The 16,484-nt window shown below is 58.2% G+C and overlaps 1 protein-coding gene across 19 annotated transcripts in view; it reads right to left on the bottom strand.

The window, feature by feature from the left end:
* Positions 1-12,156, bottom strand: part of KDM4B (lysine demethylase 4B) — a gene marked incomplete at its 3' end in the record, with an annotated part of 132,663 nt that extends 120,507 nt beyond the window's left edge. For 12 of the 19 annotated variants that reach the window (XM_082734993.1, XM_082734989.1, XM_082734992.1 and 9 more), the window contains exon 1: positions 12,032-12,155. Of the gene's footprint in view, positions 1-12,031 lie in introns of all 19 variants that reach the window. The other 7 variants (XM_082734988.1, XM_082735003.1, XM_082735001.1 and 4 more) reach the window with 4 other exon arrangements.
* Positions 12,157-16,484: the final 4,328 nt, after the last annotated feature.

The following is a 16,484-nucleotide window of genomic DNA, read 5'->3' on the forward strand; positions in this document are numbered from 1 at the left end:
CCTGCCCCACTAAAAGAAAGAAGCTCCAGAGGAAGAAAAAACAAACTTATTTTCAAGGCGCCTTCTAATAACCTTGACTGTTCCTGAGCTCCCTTCCCAAAACTACGGAAGAGCGGGGTGAAAACCACGGGCGACTCTGGAATGGGAAGTGGTTTTAGAAATTCTGGTGGCGATACCTCGATTCGCGGGTGAGGAGAGGCGCGCAGGGGAAGCTGTTACCGTGATCGCCTGAAGGCTCACGGGGCCGGGCCTTCGCTCTCTGTGGGGCCGTCCTGGGCACCCACCGTGGGGGCTTGAGCGGCAACCCCCAACTCCTGTCGACCACAGATGTCACAGGCGCTACCCAGCATCCCCTGGGAGCACAGCCCTGGGGTAGGAATGATTCCATGAAAGGATCTGCAGGTGCCGACTCAACTCAGCGGAGACCTTCGCGGTGGGCCCCGTCTTGGAGATAAGGACACAGACCCGGGGTAGCGGGGTGGGGGGGGCAGGAGCAGTGGCCACGTGGGTACACGTTCTGGCTGCTCACCCCTTTGGCCATCCTGCCTTGAGACCTCAGGCCATTTAAGACCGGCGGCAGCTGGGAGGTGCAATTTCCCATCGCCGCTTCGCCACGAGTCTCTCTCCTGGGAGAACCCACGGCCAACGCGGCATTCCAGGCTCCTGCGAGGCCCTACCAGGAGCAGCTCGAGCGCTAAGCACCCAGTTCCCCAGCACAGCCCACATCCCGGCCACACAGGCCCGACCCTGGGCTCAGCCACGGGGACTCATCGGCCTTCACAGCAGGGACGAGGTTCTCTGTTCCTGTAAAACGTGAGAGGCGGCCTTGCAGGGCTGCACAGGAAGGGTTGGAACCATGACCGTGGGGCCCGACAGCCCAGAGGGAGAGGCGGCACTGCGGGCTGGCTCAGCCACGGCCCTCAAAGAGCCCGGACTCTGGCTGTTTCCACTTCCCTACTACAGCACCCCAAAACGGGGCCCTCCAGGGCTCAGCCCCTGCCCTCCCCGAGGCAGGCCGTCCTGACCTCTGGGCCGGGCCCACAGCCGCGTCCTCCTCCAAATGCTGGCTTGATTTCTACCTCCTCCATGAAAGGCTCAGAGCCTCCCACGGGCCCCCACAAAGGGCTTTCCCTTGGCCGCACCCCCCTGCAGTGGTCACCGCCCTGCCCCTACACACCTCAGCGGCCACAGCCGGTTTCTGCTGGCTCGGTCTTGTCTCTCCAGCTAGAGGCCCAGAGCTCTGAAACTCTGACCCACCGGGAAGGCAGGCAGAAACAGCAGGCAGGTGGAAGAGCCCAGTCTCCACTAAGCGCCAGGAACCCCCACGGCCAGCGTCCCCGACCCCATCCCGGTGCTCAGGGGGCCCCCCAAAGAACTGGCCCGGGGGCGGCCAGCACTGAGCGAGAAAGACAGCCGTCGCTGAAGACTCAGTACCAACACAACACAGAGGAGCATAAAACCACCCCATGACTATTTTCACAGTAATCACACGTTAAAAACGCGAACATTTTAGGTACACAGGGTTCAATAAAAATACATTAATCAAATTAACTTCGTCTGTTTCCTTTTACCTTCCGATGTAAGTACTGTAAAAATTGCACTTACACAAGGGTCTTGCTTTGCCTCTTTACTGGACGCTGCCTTGGGAAAACATGTCTTTTCACGTCTCACATTCAGGTCGCTGAGCCTTCTGGAGTTCTTGTATATGGTGTGAGATGCGGGACCAACTTTGTCACCTGACATTCAGGGAGTGTTCACATGGGCCTGGGACCCTCGGGGCTCACAGGTGTCCTCTGCTGGGGGGGGACGGGGGGGACAGAAGGGCACACACACACAGGTGGGCGGCACTGCCCCCACAGGGAAGGCACCGGCCAGGCACGTGGGAGGGGGCGCAGCCGTCCGGCTGTGTGCTGCTGCAAATCCACACCCCTCGAGGCCCTCACCCTTCCCCGGTGAGCCCAGCTGCATTTCGGGATCTCCCAGAGTGGTGAGGCCACTCCCCCTGGAGGGCAAGGGGGCACCCACTGACCGCTTTAACTCAGAGGGATGGGGGAACACCTGGGCAGGAAGCACACTCTCGGCTAGTGGGCTTCATGGGGTCCTGCAAGGACTAAGGGGACACTTAGCTACCCAGTCGCTGCCTTCGAAGAGATAATTCACACCTCTGGGAAGGCTGGGGCCAGCCGGACCAAGAGAGGAAAGGGGCCCAAAGGAGGCAGCTCACTTTAAAAGCTGCTGGCGAGACTGCAGGGGTGGGGGGCATCTCAGAAAGGAGGGCATGAGTGGGGCTTCTCCCGAGCCACATAAAGCTCTCAGGGAGGCCCACTCAGGCTTGGACGATGAACGACCAACCAGGCCAGCAGGAACCAGGACACCCCTTTCTGGGCCAAGCCCTGGCAGACGCCGGGCAGGGAGGCCCTAGGCCTACCAACCAGGAGGTGAACCTACAGGCCCCAGGAAATGGATAAACCAGAGCCACACGCGCAGGACCGCGCTGCTCCATGCGGCAGACACTCAGAGGCCCTGCTCTGCGCAGAGGTCCCACAGGGGAGCCACTGGGCCAGCCCGGGCTGGAGCAAGGGGAAGGCAGGCAGGTGAGGACCCAGCACTGAACACAGGAGTCCAGAACTGGGCATGCAAAGGGCTGCCCGAGCACCCCCACAGTGAGCTGGGTCATCGTGCCTGACCCTCATCTTCAGAACCCATTCCGCACCCTGAGGCCCAGCATCCCCTCCCCGCACAGATGCTCAGGGAGAGAATGAGACACAGAAGGCCACACAGGGTGTGAGTCCATTTCTGTAGAATGTCTAGAATAGGCTCATACAGAGATGGGAGGGTAGTTTGTGGGTGCTGGGGGTTGGGGGGCAGGGGAGAGTGACTAACAGGTATGGTGTTTCCTTCTGAGGTTCTGGAATGTTCTGGAATTTGATAGTTGTGATGGCTGCACAGCTCTATAAATGCTCTAAAAAACAACAAATTTGGGGGCACCTGGGTGGCTCAGTGGGTTAAGCCGCTGCCTTCAGCTCGGGTCATGGTCTCAGGGTCCTGGGATCGAGTCCTGCATCCGGCTCCCTGCTGAGCAGAGAGCCTGCTTCCCTCTCTCTCTGCCTGCCTCTCCATCTACTTGTGATTTCTCTCTGTCAAATAAATAAATAAAATCTTAAAAAAAAAAAAAAAAAATTTTCCGCTGAAAAGGGTGAGTGTTCTGATATGTGAACATCTCAATAAAAATATGAGGGGCGCCTGGGTGGCTCAGCCAGTTAAATGTCTGCCTTTGGCTCAGGTCATGACCCCAGGGTCCTGGGATCGAGCCCCACATGGGGTTCCCTGCTCAGCGGGGAGCCAGATTCTCCTCTCCCTCTGCCCTTCCCCCTGCTTGTGCACTCTCTCTCGTGATCTCTGTCAAATAAACAATACCTTATATATATCAGATTTTCTTAAGGGGCACCTGGCTGGCTCAATCTGTAGAATATGCAATTCTTGGTCTTGGGGTCATGAGTCTGAGCCCCATGCTGGGCACAGGATTTACTTTGAAAATACATACACAAAATGAGGACCGGGCAGGAGGACTTTACGAGGGACAGCTCTAGAAGATTCAGGGTCCAGTCAGCCTCCCAGAGCCAATCGACGGGCAGCTATCCTATGGCTCTCCCCGGCGGCCTGAACAGCTCTGGTCTTAGACTCTGGGATCTTCGAAGGCCCGCTCTCCCCTGAACCCCTTGGAGCCTGGTGTGAGGAGCTGGGGAAGGAAAGACACCCAAGAGACAGGCGGGCTTCCCTGCCTCCCCCCGTGGTCTTCACACAAGTCCCCGAGGCCACAGCCCCAAACACCCCCTCCACGGTCCCCCCGCTTCCACTGCCTGCCAGCCCATCAGCGCCCACAATGACAAGATTCGGCTCAAGTGGTGACTCTTCCGTCATCTTCCTGGCCACCACCCAAGCCAGCAGATGCCACCCTTGCCCCGTGCTTCCACCGGCTTGGTTTCTATGCATCTTGTGAGCTCTGCTCCCCTGGTCCCCTCTGGGCCCCGCAGCTGCTCTGCCTTCCGCCACGGGCCATGACCCCTGTGGGCCGGAGACACTGCTCGTCCGGCCGCCACCAGCACCTGGCCAGACACAGGCAGGGCTGACAACTGTCACGCTCCACATACTGGCAGGTGCCCTCAGATGGCGCCAGGGCTCCCACGGCCGCGCGTCTGCTAGGAAGCCACGGCCCAGCCTGGGTCACGGAGAGGAGTCACAGGCCAGCAGGCCCAGGGCCACATGTGAGGAGCCTTCTGGGATTCCTGATTTTGCACTTTGCCTCGAGGCTGGCGGGCCACGCAGCTGGGGTGTCTGCAGAGGCCGCTGCGCCCCTGCTCCACGTGAGGGTCCGCTGGCACCGGCCGCGCCCCCCGGCCACAGGGCTTAGCGGCCGGCGAGCCCTCCGCCGCCATCTGTCCGACCACCCGCCTTCCTTCCGTGGGGCCCAGCGAGAGGCGCTCCACGCACAGAGCAGCCGGGCCCTCGCCCAGCGACGCTGCCCGGGAGCCGAGGCTCTGCCCCGCCTCTGGTGCCGGCAGGACACGAGGACGCAGGCACGGCCCAGACCAGGCTGTGGCTTCCACGCGCTGCAACCAGGAAGAGAGGGCGACACACCTTCTCTCCAAAACGGGGGTGTCACTGACCGAGCTTTCTCTCCCGACTCCCTACTCTTCCTCAGGGACACGGAGCTGGAATAACACAGTGAATCAAGAGTTTAAATTCCAGGGGCTTTACTCACGCGAGCTAGACGCGGGCAGGCCGCTCGCCTCGTGACCGGGATAATCAGATCCATGCGGCCGCCGACCTGAGCCGGAGGCCCGCCGCACCAGGGGCCGGCTCTTCCTGCTAGACGGGGTTTTAAAGGAGACACCAGGGGAACCGTGGGCATTGGAAGGGGCCAACAGCAAGATGACAGACTCTCCCAGTCCAGATACCCAGCCAGCCAGGGTCCCCCTCACTCACTTGGGGTGACTGAAAGGAAACCGCCCCAGCCAGCTCCCAGGCCGCTGTCCGGACTGCCCAGAAATGCCAGGGCGTGCGGCCCACTCCCACCCCACGCGAGGTCCGGGGATCCCTGCACACCCCCATCATCAGGCCACCCCCGAGCCTGCTGCTGGCTTCGGGCTGGCCCTTGGTCAGAGAGGCCTCGGGGACCCACGCCCCGGCTTCTTCCGCATGAAGCACAACTCCAGATGTACCGCCAGCCGCCGTACCCAAACCATCTCTCCCATGTTCCCTCCCAGGAGCCCGGAGCGAGCAGCCGTGAAACCAGGCAGCCGGGCCCACCTCTGCCCGGAGCTGTCCCAAACGTGCCATCATCTGGGGGCAAATCTGGAGCGCCCCAGCTAGAGATCACCCCTTTGCGGCTCACTGTCCAGGCTCACCTGAGAAATGTAACTGATCACGGGTCACCAAACAGCACCAAATCCGACGCAGTTAACCGCCCTGATCCGTACCTGCAGACCACGCGGAGGGCACGGTGGCCCTGGCCGCCTGCTCACTCTCTGTCCTCCTCACTCTCTGCCCACTGCACAGACCCACTCGAGGCCTCCAGCTCCGACCCACAGCGACGGGACAGTTCTGCGCTTGACGGCTGCCAAAAGCACAGCCGCCGGTCGGGGGAAGCCAGCTCCACACACGCGATCCGACGATGCCGCCTGCGCCCACCCATGCCTGCCTACATGCACTCGCTAGGACTGGGGGTGGAGGGGGTGGCGAGAAGCAAGGGGAAGGCAAGAAAGGAGGGAGAGAGAGATGGAGAGGCGCAGAAAGACAGAGAGAGGCCAAAAAGGACGGGCACCCTTGGAACCCTCTCCAGACTGTTTCTTTCCATCAACTAAAGAAGGCGTGAGCGCAAATCATGCTTCTCTGACGAGTCAGAACGTTCCTGGGACGGTACCAAATCCAAGTCGCTGAAGATGTCCTTGGCTCGGAAACCCAGCCAGCCGCTGTCCTCCCGCCGCGGTCGTGCTGGAGGAGCAAGAGGGAGGCAGCGCGGCCGCCGGGTGCACTCCTGGGCGCACCACAGTCATCCGACAGTCACCTTGTGGCCCACCCACCCCACACGGCTCAATGTTCACGTCCACGAAGCCACCTCTTCCAACTGTCCCCAGTGACCTGGAGCAGCTGGTGACTATGAAAACCACCCCACACGGGGCGTCTGGGTGGCTCAGTGGGTTAAAGCCTCTGCCCTTGGCTCAGGTCATGGTCTCAGGGTCCTGGGATCGAGCCCCGCATTGGGCTCTCTGCTCAGCAGGGAGCCTGCTTCCTCCTCTCTCTAGGCCTGCCTCTCTGCCTACTTATGATCTCTATCAAATAAATAAAGTCTTTAAAAAAATAAAAAGAAAAGAAAATCACCCCACAGGTCTCCACCACCCCCTCTGACGAGGGCACAGGTATTGGTCAAGAGGATGGGTCAGATGCTTACAAAATAAAATGGTTGGGAAACTCGTCTTCCTCTTAAGCCCTCACCCTCTGCCAGGCCAAAACTAAACTCCTTACGCCAAGAAGCCTCCTTCCCCATCTTTTGCGAACATTTCTTCCTAATCTTCTGGGGGGTGGCATGCAAGGGGGGGGCGGTCTCGGGTACCGCACATAGCAATATATTTCCTCCTGTTCACAGACTTTTTTCCTCCTTCATTTTGGGGTTGTTTGGGTGGACTGGGCCATAACATTTTCTTATATTTCCCCTGAAATAACCCGGAACCCATTCTTTTTCTAATATAGAATAGGACTCTGTTTTGACGAAAGGAAGATGACAATTCATTCATCCAGCAAAGGAGGGTTGACTGAACTCGCACTGCAGGCCAGGAACCGCCGCCCGAGGTGCTGGGGAGACACGCAGCAGCCAGTAGACAAGTCATTCCTCTAGCAAGCACCTCACAGCCCAGCGGCAGGGGTTCCCAGACTACAGCCCACAGCTAGAACGCAGCCCACCTCCTGCTTCTCTACAGCCTCAGAGCTAAGAATGGTTTTGACCTTTTTTTTAATGTTTGGGTGAGGGAAAAAAAAAATCAAAGGAAGAGAAACAGTTCATCACGGGTGAAATTGCCAATTCTGTGACCACGAATAAAGCTTTATTGGCAAACAGGCATATTCATTCATTCCCATAGTTCTGGGCCACAGCGGCAGAGCAGTGTAGTTGGGACCGACTGGCCTGCAAAGCCAAAACTACGGACTCTCTGACCCTTTACAGAAAGAACTTCTGTTCTGGGTGCCTGGCTGGCTCAGTGGGTTAAGCCGCTGCCTTCAGCTCAGGTCATGATCTCAGGGTCCTGGGATCAAGTCCCACATCGGGCTCTCTGCTCGGCAGGGAGCCTGCTTCCTCCTCTCTCTCTGCCTGCCTCTCTTCCTGCCTCTCTGCCTACTTGTGATCTCTCTCTGTCAAATAAATAAATAAATCTTTAAAAAAAAAAAAAAAAAGAACTTCTGTTCTCCTGGATGAGACAGACAATAAATATATAAACAGATTAACTTATGTGTTTACAGCAGTGCTGAACACGAAGAAGAAAAGGCAGGATGGGGAGAGACAGAGGCTGGAAGGGGGAGTTTAGGCAGCGCGGCCAGGGATGGCCTCTGAGCGAAGATGGGAAGAGACAAGGAGTCAGCTGACAAGAAGAGTGAGGGGAAAGCCAGTGCAAGGGCCCTGAGGCAGGGCAGGGAAGAGCAGGCAGGGCAACTGGTTATGTCCGAGGTGCAGGATGGGGGAACAGTAGGGCAAGGAGAAAGGACAGGCAACAGAGCACAGAGCCCATGGGAAGGGGTCTCCCGATTTTTTCCAGGAACATGAGGAAGCTACTGGAGCATTCTGAGTAGAGGCTGACCACTTTTATTTATTTATTTTTTTTAAAGATTTTATTTATTTATTTGACAGACAGAGATCACAAGTAGGCAGAGGCAGGCAGAGAGAGAGGAGGAAGCAGGCTCCCCGCCGAGCAGAGAGCCTGATGTGGGGCTCGATCCCGGGACCCTGAGACCATGACCTGAGCCGAAGGCAGAGGCTTTAACCCACCGAGCCACCCAGGCGCCCCGAGGCTGACCACTTTTAGAGCTTCTAAAAGCTCCTTGAGGAAGCAGGAGTGGAAAGTGACACACCCGTGGCAACACCTTATCTAACCAGCAAGCTGCTCCCAGAACAGGCCAAGTCAAAGTGGAGGAGGAAACTCAAAAACCAACTCATCCAACAACAAAATCAATTCATCAACCCACTTGGGCCTTCCTACTGCGGTGACACAAACCTATTTTTTTTAAATATCAGAGTTAAATCCATTTCACTGGATCAAAGGGTCTGCAACCAGCGTATGAACGGAGCCACGACTTCATGGACATTACTGCTTGGGAGAAGGCAAGATTAAAGAAGTGAGTCACCTCCGAGTCAATGTAAAGAGAACTGTTAAGCAAAGTGACAGGAAGGGGTATGGTGGGGGCTGGGGGGGGCTATGGTGACAGGTGGAAGCCAGCCTCGGCAGGGCACTCAGGCAGGCTTGGGGTGAGGCCACGCCCACCAGGCGACACGGGCAAGTCCATGGGTGCCCTCCTCTCCTGAAGGGGAAGCTGCAGGCTGGGAAGGGCCCCAGAGAGGCAGAGGGACAGCCCAGCCGGGAAGGACTAAGGACTGGGACGGCCAGGCTGAGTTTGGCCAGACACTGTTTGCAAACACAAGCCCCTGCCTATTCAAGGATAGAGGGGAGGAAGGGGACAAGGGACACCAGAACTTGAGGGAGAGCAGGGTCACAGCCAAATAGCAGGCTGCTGCAGGATTAAAGGTTAAGTGACAGGATCTCCTTCGGGGGTAACTGTGCCCCCCCCCACCCGCCCCAGCACGCTGGGCAATGTCTGAGGACATTTGTGGTTGTCACACTGGGGGTGTGGGCATGCTCCTGGGATCAAGTGGGCGTGGCCAGGGATGCCGCTCAGTATCCTACAGTGCCCAGGGCAGTCCCAGGGAGGACAAGCCGACTGAATGTGGACAGGCAGAGGGAGCCGCTGACAGGAGCTGACGCCGCACACCAGTAATCAACCGTGTCCGGCTCCCAGCTTCCGGGGCCACACAAAGCATTCAGTGCTTCTCATCCCCTCTGATCCCCCACAACAACCCAGCATACGTTCTCACTGCACCCATTTTACAGGTGAGGAATCCGAGGCCCGAATCCCAGGCTTCCCTCACACTTGGAAGCCTGTATGGGGAACGGAGCGGGGGACAGGAATCCAGGGACACGGCCAAGAACAGCAGGTCAGAACGGAGTCCAGGTTCAGCCCTGGCGTCTGCTGCCCAGCATCCTCACCAGGGCGGGGCAGGAAAGAGCTGGGGCACAGAGGCCCCTGGGGGCAGCCCCCAGAGCCAATCTCTGGAGCAGAGCCGGGAGCCCTGGCCTTCGAGGCTGTGGGTGAAGGCACAGGGGTAACCCAGGTCTGTGCGGCCCTCCACAGTCATGCCCTTTGCAAGCAGGTCATTCGCTTTTCACCCCGCCCCCCAACTTAGGAAGGCTTCATGAACCCCCTAACTTTGTTCCTGAGCAAGTGACTGGCCCAAGGTCACAGAGCTCTGAACCCCACACCACGCTTCCACAGCCCAGGAAGGAGGCCACTCAAAAGGCTCATCTGCCAGGGTCTCAGTCCGGCACCAACCACCCATCCCCTGAACCAGACCCCCACGGATGGTGGGATTCACACCCTAGGACCCTCACCTCTCCCTTGCCCCCCATGAGAACCGAGGCCCCTCAAGTCAGCAATTCTCTATAACCTGTCCCAGCGCTCCACCGCTCCCACCACCCCCGCCTTCTCACAGGTGTCACACAGAAGCCAGAACAGATGGCTGAGCCCCTCCAGGGGAAGGGGGTGGGGCACGGGAGGGCAGAGGCAGCAGCACAGGGATCAAGCACAGACAGAGCGGCAGGGGTGGGGCGAGGGAAGGGGAGGGGGCTGACCACCCCAGAGGGCTCCTGCAGGATGGCACAGGGACTGAGGAAAAGTACAACAAAGGCCGGGCGGGGTCCTAAATGACCAATCAGCACTACCTTTCGGCACCAGCAGGCCACAATCTCCTTAGCAGGCCACCCCCAACAAGGAAAGGATCCGAAAATGGGAGAAAATCAATTGTTACACGACCTGTAGGTATTTCGAGTCTCAAAAGCTACACACTCCCATCAGTGTGCACACAGACGCACGGGCGGCGACTGACACCGGACGTGCATGCAAGCACGGCCACACCTGGGCGCCCCTGGGCCACCCCCCCTCCGTGGGACCACCCCCTGTGCTCCCCAGCAGTGACGTCCCCCAGGGCAGGGCAGCCTGACCGGCGCGGCGTCCTCAGCACAAACGGAGGAACACCGAGATTCACCCAGCATCCAATCAGAAACCCGGAAAGAGGGCCAGCGAGTTTCAGAAACCCTCGACTCCCAGAATCACAAGTTGACTCCTCGACTTTCACACTCTGTCCTTCAGGGTTCCACACACCAGGCTGCAAAGATGGGAGAGGCCGACCGCAGCTCTTGCAGAGGCGGCGAGAAAAGGCTGACCAGCGAGTTGACAAACCCTCCCGGAGCCTCATAAGGAAGCTATTATTTGAGAATTAGGGGAGTCATTAGCTCTCTGGATGGCAGCGATAGAAGCCCGTCGAGTCATCTAATGAACCCGTTTTAGGGGCTTTCTCCAGCCTGGGGACAAGCACCTAAATGGCTGTTGAGGCAGAGGGGTGGGGCAGGGCCCCCAAGCCTTGACTGCATCCCACTATCCTCCGACCCCAAGACCGAGCCAGCACCCCGTGGGGCCCGAGGGAACTTGCTGAATAAAAGCAGCTGACAGAGACACACCGACCAGAACACACTCTGCACACGGCAGGATCACCGGATTCCACCGAACAGAACCACCTTCTCACTAGTTTCATAACTCGGGAAACAGTTCCCCAGATGCACCTGAATTATTAACACAAAAGCACCCCCCCACACCCCCGGCCCAAAACAGATGGGACACACGGAAGCGCAGTCCACGCCTCCCCCGACCCCAGGGGGAGGACAATCGCCCGCAAAACCATCCACGGCGCTCAGGTGGACACGCACCCCATTCCACCTGGTGTCACCGTGGCGGACTCGGGCCCCCGCACGCTGAGGAGGCAGGTCCCTTGCAGAATGAATCCGTCCCCCAGCTCCCACCGGGGTCGCGGCGGGAGCGACTCCACAACCGACTGCTCCAGAGAAGGGGGTCTCTGGGATGGCGATGGGGCTCCGAGGGGGACGCGTCGGGAAGCTGCGAGGTGCCTACCAAGTGGACACGTATTTTAATAATCATTTTAAAAATCCAGACTGCACGCTTATTGGAGGGGGCGGGGAGATAGGAAGCGAGTTGGGAAGCCGCGACGGCGCGGGGGGCTGTCTCGGGGCGGGGGGTGGGGTGCAGCGACGGCCGTGTCGGGGGCCGCGGCCGGGCCGGGCAGCGCCCCGGTGACCCCGCCGGGAGCCCAAGGGGCGGAAACGCAGGCAGGGGCCAGCCGGGGCCTGGGATCGCCCGCTCCCCCGCGCTCGCGAGCTCTCGGTCTCTGCCTCGTTCTTCATTTTTTTTTAATTATCAGGATTGTTGTGAATAATAAAAGAGAAGGGCCCAGCCGGGCAGGGCCGGCCGGGCCGGGCCACCCACGCTGTCATCTTTTGTGCAGAGCCGGCGGGGACGCCCCGGCCCAGCCCCCGCGCGCGCCCCCGGCCCCGGGCCGGACGCCCCCGCCTCCCGCCCCCGGCCCCGCCATTGTCCGGCCGCGCCGCCCCCGCCCGAGGCCCGGCGGGCGCCCCCGGGCCGGGCGGTTAACGCCCCCAACCGCCTCGCGGGCCGGGACAAAGCGCGGCGGCCGCGGCCCGAGCAGGCCGCGCCCGAGGCCTGGGCCTCGCGTCCCGGGCGCCCGCCCGCAGCCCGGGGCGCGGCGCGGGGGCGGCGGCGGCGGCGGCGGCGGCGGTGGCGGCGGCGGCGGCGGCGGCAGGGCCCGAGCTCGGACGCGGCGGCCGCCTCCCCGCGGGCTCACCTGAGGCGGCGCGCGCGGCCCGGTCCGGAGCAGCGGCGCGCGCTCCCCCGCCCTCGGCGTCGCACCCCCAGGCCCCGCTCGGGCCGGGCCCCGCTCGGTCGCTGGCGGCCGAGCCCTCCGCGAGCGCCCCGGGCGGGGCTTATGAGGCCGCGCGCCAGCTCCGCCCTGGCTCCCATTGGGCCCCGAGCCCACGCCCGCACGCCCATTGGCTACCGCTGACAGCTCCGCCCCTCCCCTCCGCCGGGCCCATCAACATCGCACGGCCCGCCCCCCGCGCGCCTCGATTGGGCGGGCGCCGGCGCTGGCCTCAAGTCCCCATTGGCTGAGCGGCCGGGACACGCCGGCGCCCACCCACGTGCCCGGTGACCGGCTCCGTTTTCATTGGAAGCGGCGCACGCCAGCCAAGACAGCCGCTACCAACCCGACGGCGGCTGGGCCTCGGATTGACAAGGGCGCCTCGGGGACCGCCCAACGACCGCACGGGGACAAGTGAGCATTGGCTTACGGGGTGAGCCCGAGGCGCGGACTGGCTGAGGCGAATGCCAATCGGGCCCGGGCCCCGCCCCGCTTATCAGGCTGCAACTGAGTACGTGAGACCCAGCACAACATCAGCACCCGGCCCGAGAGGGACGGGGAAGGGGTTCGAGACCCGTGGCGGGAACTCGGACGCAGAGAGCCCCAGTTCCTTAAGTCCTGACGTGGGAAGCACCTCCCGTGCAACCGGTTCTGCAAAACAGGAGAACGAAGAGCTGGAGAAATAAAAAGTCACGCGGCAAGCGTCCCTCGTCTGCCCCCCAAAAAGCCAAATTTATTTCCATCGCGATCAACCAACCTTTGCAAAGCCTCAAGGCCCACCGGGTAGTTCGGTGCGCTCTCCCGAGTTCCCTAACACCAAGGTTCCGAGCTCACCTGGGCCCCACACCTCACTGGAACCTGGCTGGGCCTCAGTTTCCCCCATGAAGTGGGTGAGATGGTGACACACGGGCACACGCTCAGCCGACCCCGCCGGCCCCTCCCCAAGAGACGTTGCGAGAATGAGCGGGACGCCGCACACACAGGGCTCGAGCAGGTGGCTTCATCATCACTGCTTGTGCAGTAGGCAACAGTGGGGTGCATCGCGGGTAGCTCGCGGGCAGTCGTGTGAACTGGCAGCCGGGCGTTTCCCAGTGACATCTATGCACCCACACTGTAAACCGCCCCCAGGAGGTCAGGCACCCTGAACAACCCCCGCGGAGGTCACGTCTTCAGCGCCCAAGGTGTCGCTGTCCACACGCATCTACAGGGTACCAGCCCCGTAATTTGGGACACGGGACACTCCGCAGCACTTCCAACTGTGGAGCAGTTTAACAAGAGGGCGGTCTCCACGCAGTGCCCTGGAATGATCCCCTACACACTTTCGTGAGCAAGCTGCAACATGGTTCAGAATTCGGTGTCCACTAACCTACCTTAGGGAGAAGACACACGGGGTCCCGGGTCATATGGTCTCCAAGAGTTCGCATCTGGGACAATGCACAGAGAAAGGTCACCCGGGCAGAGGGAAAAGGAAATCTTTGGAGAGAGGAGAGAGCCACACCAGGAGAAAACGTAGTCGGTGGGGACTTGAATCTGCTCAGGGAGATTGTCCTTTCTCGTGGGACCCTATTCATAGACTCCTCCTATAGTTAAAATTTAACTTTAAAAATGGGAAAGAGCATCTGCCCCCAAGGAACTCCCTAACCAGTGGGAAAGACAAATGTCCTTTGATCACGGTAACACAGTATCTGAGGTACAACAATGGAGGCCCCCCCCAAAAAAAAAAACCACACAGGCCTTTTGCTCTCCTGTAAGACGGTCTGTTCCAGGTATTTGGAGAACAGAGACTCAAAAAAAAAAAAAAAAAAAAAAATTTTTTTTTTTTTAATTGGAGCACCTAAATAGGTATCCACTTTCTTATTTTCTCTGGGGAGACTTCTTTTTTTTTTTTTTAAATGCCATCTCTTGTGTAAAAATTGAACATTAACAATTGTAGAATCCAGAGGTGCCTGGGTGGCTCAGTGGGTTAAGCCTCTGCCCTCAGCTCAGGTCATGATCTCGGTGTCCTGGGATGGAGCCCTGCATCGGGCTCTCTGCTCAGCAGGGAGCCTGCTTCCCTCTCTCTCTCCCTGCCTGCCTTTCTGCCTACCTGTGATCTCTGTCTGTCAAAAAAAATAAATAAAATCTTTAAAAAAATAAAAAATAAAATAAAACACCAATTGTAGAATCCAGAGAGTGGCTGTTTATTTCAATTCAACTTTTCTGTTTGAAAGTTTGCATGATAGAACGTTAGGGAAGGGGCACCTGGGTGGCTCAGTAGGTTGAAGCCTCTGTTTTTGACTCCAGTCATGATCCCGGGGTCCTAGGATCGAGCCCCTCATCGGGTTCTCTGCTCAGCGGGGAGCCTGCTTCTCCCTCTCTCTCTGCTTGCCTCTCTGCCTACTTGTGATCTCTGTCAAATAAAAAAATAAAATCTTTTTTAAAAATAAAAATAAATAAAAATTTTAAAAAGAATGTTAGGGAAAAAGTACAAGCATTGCCATTTAGTTAAAAAAGGTCCTATGCAAAGTAGAAAGGACACAGGATTTTCAAATGGGCAAACTCTCTGGAGGATAAATCAATTGGGTTTTCTCCAGGTCTTTGCAGACTGGTACAAATCTCATGAAAGGCTGGGACTGGGAGGGCTAGTACCCCTCCCTGAACAAGCCTCGAGCAGTCCAGGGCCAGCTCACTTTGTTTTTGAAGATTTTATTTATTTTAAGGAGGGGGCAGAGAAAGGGAGAGAATGAGCCAGGGGAAGGGGCAGAGGGAGGAGAGAGTATTTGTCAAGCAGACTCCACACGAAGCCGGACCTGGGGCTCACTCTCACCACCCTGAGAGCTGAAACCAAGAGTCTTGTTCAACTCACCAAGCCCCCAGGTCGCCCAGGGCCAGCTCATTTCTAACTGGTCACCACCTTCCCCATATGGGCAAGGTGCTGAATTGAGCCTCCTCTCCCAGACAGGCCAGTCCAATGCATAGAGATGCTTGGAAAGGTAAACTCCTATGTGCTTTAAAAATGCATTTTTAGGGGCACCTGGGTGCTTAATGGGTTAAAGCCTCTGCCTTCGGCTCAGGTCATGATCCCGGGGTCCTGGGATCGAGCCCTGAATCAGGCTCTCTGGAGCCTGCTTCCCTTCCTCTCTCTCTGCCTGCCTCTCTGCCTGCTTGTGATCTCTGTCTGTCGAATAAATAAATAAAATCTTAATAAATAAATAAATAAATAAAAAATAAAAATGCATTTTTAGAAGTATACATGAAGGAGGAATTCTTTTATTTAGTTACTTTTAAGTAGATTCCTCCCTGGGTATAAAGCCCGACTCTGGGCTTGAGCCCATGACCCTGAGATCAAGACCGGAACTCAGATCAAGGGTCAGACGCTCAACCGACTGAGCCCCACAGGCGCCCGTGGAAGAGGAATCCTGACCGTCCATTTCACTCCAAGTACATATCACTAGCCATACATGTAGTAGGTTTCCTATTTCTATTTTGATCTTTTTTTTCCCAAAGATTTTATTTATTTGACAAAGATCACATGTAGGCAGAGAGGCAGGCAGGGGTTTGGGGGGGAAGCAGGCTCCCCGTGGAGCAGAGAGCCCGATGTGGGGCTCGATCCCAGGACCCTGGGATCATGACCTGAGCCGAAGGCAGAGGCTCAACCCACTGAGCCACCCTGGTGCCCCCGGTTTCCCGTTTTTGAGCGCACACACACAAACATACGCACACCAGCCCACACCTCATGTTTGTTTCCTAAAGCGTTAGATGAGGTGGTCACTTACAAAATGAACTGGAATTAATAGAAAACCAGCCCAGGGCAGTATGTATAACAGCACTGTCCTCACCTTGTGTCTAAATTTGTATACACCTGTGTAAGTGCCGTGGCTGTGCCACAGACCTAAGTGAGCCAGTTCCCCTCCCTGGGTCTCAACTGCGTAATGGCTAGGAGTCAAAACTGTGTTAGAGGGCTCCGTTGAGACTGAGCACCGTGGTGCCGGGCATACAGGTGCGCAACAGGTGTAAAGAAAGCCTGACCAGGTGAACCAATTTTATAACCTGGAGTGGGGGCACCTGGGTATCTCAGTCCTTAAGCATCTGCCTTCGGCTCAGGTCACAATCCCAGGGTCCTAGGATCGAGCCCCACATCATGCTCCCTGCTCTGTGGGAAGCCTGTTTCTTCCTCTCCCACTCCCTGTTTGTAGTCCGTCTCGTTATCTGTCAAATAAAGAAATAATATCTTGGGGGAAAAAAAGAACGTGGAGTGGAGGAAAAGATGGAGCATGCTGTACATCAAAAAATCAGCTGCGGGGCGCCTGGGTGGCTCAATGGGTTAAGCCACTGCCTTTGGCTCAGGTCATGATCTCAGGGTCCTGCGATCGAGCCCCACATCGGGCTCTCTGCTCAG

Source organism: Mustela nivalis, assembly GCF_964662115.1.
Source record: "Mustela nivalis genome assembly, chromosome: 1".
Taxonomy (NCBI): Eukaryota; Metazoa; Chordata; class Mammalia; order Carnivora; family Mustelidae; genus Mustela; species Mustela nivalis.